This window comes from Corapipo altera, unplaced genomic scaffold, assembly GCF_003945725.1.
Source record: "Corapipo altera isolate COAL_440 unplaced genomic scaffold, ASM394572v1 59, whole genome shotgun sequence".
NCBI lineage: Eukaryota > Metazoa > Chordata > Aves > Passeriformes > Pipridae > Corapipo > Corapipo altera.
In genome coordinates, this window is record NW_020884917.1 from 1378182 (window position 1) to 1384181 (window position 6000).

A 6000-nucleotide genomic window follows, 5' to 3' on the forward strand; every position below is an offset into this window, starting at 1 on the left:
TTTCCATAAGTTTACTGGGGTTGTGTGGCCAGGCTTTGGTAGCAGGAGGACTACAGGGGTGGCTTCTGTGAGAAGGTGCCAGAAGATTCCTCCATGTCTCACAGAGCCAATGCCAGCCAGCTCCAGCACTGATCTTCTGCTGGCCAAAGCCAAGGCAATCAGAGATGGCAGTAACACCTCTGGGATAATACATTTAAGAAGTATATGCGCTCAGAGAAAAAAGGAATGAGAATATGTGAGAGGAACAACTCTGCAGACACCAAGGTCAGTAGAGAAGGAGGGGAAGGAGGTGCTCCAGGTGCCAGAGCAGAGGTTCCCCTGCAGCCTGCGGGTGCAGACCATGGTGAGGTAGCTGTGCCCCTGAAGCCCACGGAGGAGTGCAGAGATCCACCTGCAGCCCTTGGAGGAGCCAAACACCAGAGCAGGTGGATGCCTGGAGGCTGTGACCCCATGGGAATTCCATGCTAGAGCAGGCTCCTGGCAGGGACCTGTGGACCCGTGTAGAGAGGAGCTCATGCCGGAGTAGGTTTCCTGGTAGGACTTGTGATCCTGTGGATGACATGTTGGAGCAGGCTGTGCTTGACGGACTGCACCCCACAGAAAGGGTTCATGCTGGAGCAGTTCATGAAGCACTGTAGCCCATGGCAAGGATTCATGCTGGAGAAGTTTATGTAGAACTGTCTGTTGTGGGAGGGATCCCACACCTGAGCAGGTGAAGGACTCCTCTCCCTGAGCAGTGGCAGAAACAGCCTGTGGTGAACTGACCATAACTCACATTCTCTGTCTCCTTGCGCTGCTGGGGGGCAGGAGGTAGAGCCCAGGAAGGAGGGAGGGGTGGGGGAAAAGTGTTTTTAGGATTTGTTTTACTTCTCAAACCTGCTCTGATTTCGATTAGTAATAAATTCAATTAATTTGCCCAAGTCTAGTCTGTTTTGCCAGTGACGGTAATCGATGACAGATCTGTCCCTGTCCTTGTTTCAACTCATGAGCTTTTCACTGTATTTTCCCTCCCCTGTCCATTTGTGGAGGGGAGTGATGGAGTGCCTTTGGTGGGTGCCTGGCACCCAGCCAGGGTCAAACCACCACAATAAAACAAAGGGCCTTGAGTACTCCCATTCTCTTTCTGGCTCAAATCATATATATGATACAACCTGCATAAAAACCCAAATGAAACAAGCAAACAAAAAACCAAACAAAGCCAAACAAAACCCAAATAAGCATAAGCCCTGAAGGACAATGCACATGAAGATACACTTCTTGAATCAGTTAGGAAGATGCAGAAAAGGAAAATGAGGGAGGACAAGCCACAAAAACTCAAAGCTAGATACCCAACATGCCAAGCAGAAGACAGAATAATACACCTTGTTTTCTTAGAAAGAAAAAAAAAAAAAAAAAAAGAAAAAAAGTAACGGCATCAGGGAGCCAGTTTAGAGCCCTTAATGATCCTGCAAGGACAACTCTTACACATAACTGCTTTCCCAAAAGCTCTTACCAGCCATCAAACTTTAACTAAATCCAAGTTAATACACTAAAACACCATGATCCTACTGATCTCCATGAAGAAAACCTTGGTATGTCTTACAGTTTGTTTCAGACACAGCATGACCTTCACCAGAACCCACAGCGCCTCTGAACTACAATACAAATCCCCCACCATTTTAACAGCACTCAATGCACCACAACACACACTTTTACACCGACCTGTTAAGACAAACAGGAATTTTCACCTGCAAAAATATTTCCATACAGAGTTTTCCCAAGCCCTTGGTAGGTAGCAGTTCGTACTGATAATTTTAAACCAACACTAACATGTTGCGAACAAGCATAAAACAATTCTGGCTGGAATCTCTTCCCAACAGGTTGCTAATTTTACCGCATCTTCCATCTTGGTACTTTCACAAGAGCTCAACTGATCAAGGCGATGCAGTTTTCCACTTCGATTTATAAATAAAGATGATGGTCACACCAATTCATCTTGCAAACAGTCTGATATTTTCAGACATTCAAATATACCACAATAGCACAGCTTAAATACTGAAGAGCTTCCTCCTATATTCACCTTCATACTAATGCTTCACTAGACTGCAACTATCAAGGACTGTCGCAGTTACATTCATTTCCGAAATCACGACCTGTGAAAGCCACCCCCTCTATATTTTCTTATTTTTCTTTTAAATCAGGTCTACATTAAGTGCACAGATATATGTGCTAGCGATCTTGAGTCCTACTGTGGTGTAATGCTGCAACCACTGCTAGCAAAGAACAGTACAGTTCTCATATAGTCATTCCAGACACCTAAATACTGACAAGGCACATGTACTCACTTACACAGCCAGTGCAAAAAAGAATGGGAAATTTCTCATTAAAGCCTAGAAAGGGACTTGTATGTAATTTCTATGCTTCAACTATGCAATCTGAATTGTAACAGCCCTAACCTTCAGTAAAGAATTTAGACTTCACAAAATGTTAGTTCTGCTTAAATTCAGTTACCATTTTCACCAAACTTTTAATCAGTTTTGACCTCTGATAATTGCAACAGGCACCTCTGGTACAGAAGCGAAAAAATTTGACTTAATTTCGTAAAAGTTAAAATTGACACACATCCCTAGCAGCCACATTTGTATTCTCCTTCTTGTTGATTAAGCTTGCATCATTAAGTTTTAAAGCTAAGCCTGCATCAGAATCTAAGGAAATCAATTTAATTACCTAAGGACACACATTTTGATTTTATACTATCCCTATTAGTGATGGCACCCTAGCAAAGGGGTGATAGCACACTTTCAGAGATAACTTTGGAATAGTTTTGTTATCTCTGAATAAAGGACACTAAGAGAATAGTCTGTTTTCTTAAGAAAATGCAAGCATTCTAAAAAAGCATTTTGAATTGTACTTTGAAAAGTTTATCCTTTAGCTACCAAGAAGCAAGTAGAGCATTTCCCCATGAAATTATTATTACCATGAAAAGTAAGATGAAAACACTAACAGCTAATAAAACAGTATATTTCCTATAACCCTCCTTTTTCCCCTAATTCAATCCTCCAAACTTTAGATAAAACTTTCAGATGACAGTCTCCACTGCTGTGAGACTAGAGGAGCTTGCAATTTTACATATGAAATTAAGTTTAAATTACAGAGCAAAACAGGGTGAACTAAGGTCACACCAGCAGCCTTAATTCTGAACTCTAATCCACATTAAGATACTGTCCAAACTTAAACACACAGAGTAACAAAAAGCAAAGTTACATTGCACGCAAATTAAAAATACAAACAAGAAGCTTCTGAGTTCAGCTAGGGCTGAAATTGCATTACTAATAACCCAAATTCTGCTTTAAGTTTAAAAAATTAACTTTTGTCTACCTTGTACATTAATGAATCGAATACATCTGGGTCCCAGTATCAAAACCAACAGTACCTCCAAAAAATTGGGAGAAGAGAAGCATACGTGCGTCCTCAAAAGATAAGTACACTACTGGAGCAGAGTGAGAAGCTGCCTACACTGCAAGGACTTTACATCATCATGATCCTCACCATCCTATGTGTAAATAAAGTTTCCATTTCTCCTTCACAATAACATCAAACTTGAGACATGTAGCAGCATTAACCAGAGCAAATCTACTGAAATCCAAAGACAAGGAGCATTTTATATCACCTGCATGTAATTCTAATTTTAAGAAAACCAGAAGTCAACAGTATCGAACCGATATTCAAATCTAGTGGTAACTACAAAGACATCAGAGAAAATGTATTTGACCCTTTATTCTTAGTACTGATGTCAAGCAATGCCTTGTGCCTGCTACACCAAGTTACAGCAGTGAACCTTCTGACTCCAAAACCAGAACAATCAAAAGGGTAAGAAAAGGAGACAATATACATTTTTTTCCTGAGTTTTTGGAAGAACATCACATCAAAGTTACACAGTTTATTCAAGAACCATAAAATGGTTTGGGTTGGAAGAAACATTTAAACATTACTTAACTCTCACCCCTCTCCTAAAGGCAAAAGCATCTTGCACGAGATCAGGTTGCTCAAAGCCCCATCCAACCTGGCCTTGAACACTGCCAGGGATGGGGCATCCACAACTTCTCTGGGTAACCTGTTCCAGCGCCTCACCATCCTCACAATAAAGAATTTCTTCCTTCCATCCAATTGAAATTTACCCTTTTTCAATTTAAAACTTTTGCCCCTTGTCCTGTCACTACAGACCTTGGTAAAAAGTTTCTCTCCATCTTTCTTATAATCCCCCTTTATATATTGAAAGGCCTCAACAAGGTCTCCCTGGAATCTTCTCTTCTGCAAACAATCCCAACTCTCTCTGCTTGTCTCCATAGGAGAGGTGTTCTATCCCTCTGATCACTTTTGTGGCTCTCCTCTGGATCTGCTCTAATAGGTCCATGTCTTTCTTGTGCTGGGTGCCACAGAGCTGGATGCAGTGCTCCAGGCAGGGTCACATGAGAGCAGAAGAGAGGGTGAGAATCACCTGCTTCTTTTTACAAGTTCAGGATACAACTGGCAAAGAAAATAGTGCAATTTTGGAGAGAGAAAGTAGAAGAGACTTCAACTCTTGTAAAAAAATTTACATATGACTCTATACCAGTTTCCTGAAGTGCAAAACGGAATTACTATTCTCCTATTTTCACAGCAGCCTTCACTTATTTCTCTGAGGCTCATAGAGAAAGAGGGGTTTGAAAAACACTGCATTATATCAAGTGGAACGTAGTCAAAGTTTGGTTGAGTTAAAAAAATATGTATTTGATTTTGACCTGTAAGGCAGCAACATGAAGAGGTTCACTCTTGTGGCATCAGTGGTTCTGTGGGTAAAAAGAAAAGTGACAGAAAACAACCCACTGGGACACACACTGCTTCCTAAACCAGTGCTCTTCCCAGTAGCTAGGAGAGAAGATTCCAGGTATTCCCAATTCACATAACTACTGACACCCAGGATATGACTCATCATTAAGCTGGGCCCTACTGAAATAATTGTGGCCATGCTAACCTAGGCAGTACTTAAGAAACAGTACAGATGAAAAGAAGGAGTCAGAGATTGCAACATGTAAGATAAAAATTTTAAGTTGAATATCTGAGAAAACTTTCTCAAAGGACTCAGTATTGTTTTCATAACAATACAGCTAAAATCCAAGAACTTTCACCAAGGCTAAGAATAAGCTAAATTCAAAAAAAGTCACCCCCAAAGCAGTATCCAAATAAGGATGTGTATCCATTTTCCTTAAATGAATTTAAGTTATTTAAATTAAAGCAATGTGACTTTCTCAAGCTGACAGTCTCAGTAACAGGCCGGAGTTACGAGGCCAGTTCAAACCAGTGTACAAAGGAGTGAGGTGGAAGAAGAATCATTAGCTAAACCAGCACAACTATTTTGTCAGCCAAGAAGCAGGAAGCATATGCCTAATTTAGGTGTTCTCTACACGATCTCTAGATAGGCAATGGAAAGTTTCCTCCAGAGGGGTAATTCAGATCAGAAGCCTAGTTCAGTTGTTCTGAGCTGCTGTCGAGTTTCTAGGGTCTGTGTGTAGCCAGTTGAGAAAATATGAAGCTGTTAACGCTAGGCACCAAACCTGGGTTTTCGAGTTAGGTGTATAAATTACTCCTGAAATCAAATGTGTTCATCCTGCCTCCATGGGACAAGCAGGTCCAGTGTTTCAACTGCACCTCAGATACGTGGTGGTGACATGACCGTGAAATGTAACCAATCTTCAGACCCAAGGTGGCTAAGAAAGACATAAAATAAGAAGTTGGACAACAAATACTGAGATACAAGAGAAGGTACAAAGCAGAGGGAAAAGACTTCTTTCCAGTCGAGTCACCATCAAAGACACAAAGTGTTGATGCACCATGGATGGACACCTAACCATTAACACACACTCTTACAGCAGTTCATTGCGAGTAAAAACTAGGTACCTATATATTATCTTACTACTTTCCCAAAGAGGATGCACCCCAAACACACTCCATATCAACTAAGTACCAATTCACAATATGGTA

The 6000-nt window shown here is 41.1% G+C and overlaps 1 protein-coding gene across 1 annotated transcript in view; it reads right to left on the bottom strand.

The window, feature by feature from the left end:
• CUL1 (cullin 1) overlaps nucleotides 1-6000 on the bottom strand; it is a 51500-nt gene that overhangs the window by 44894 nt on the left and 606 nt on the right. The window lies entirely within an intron of this gene.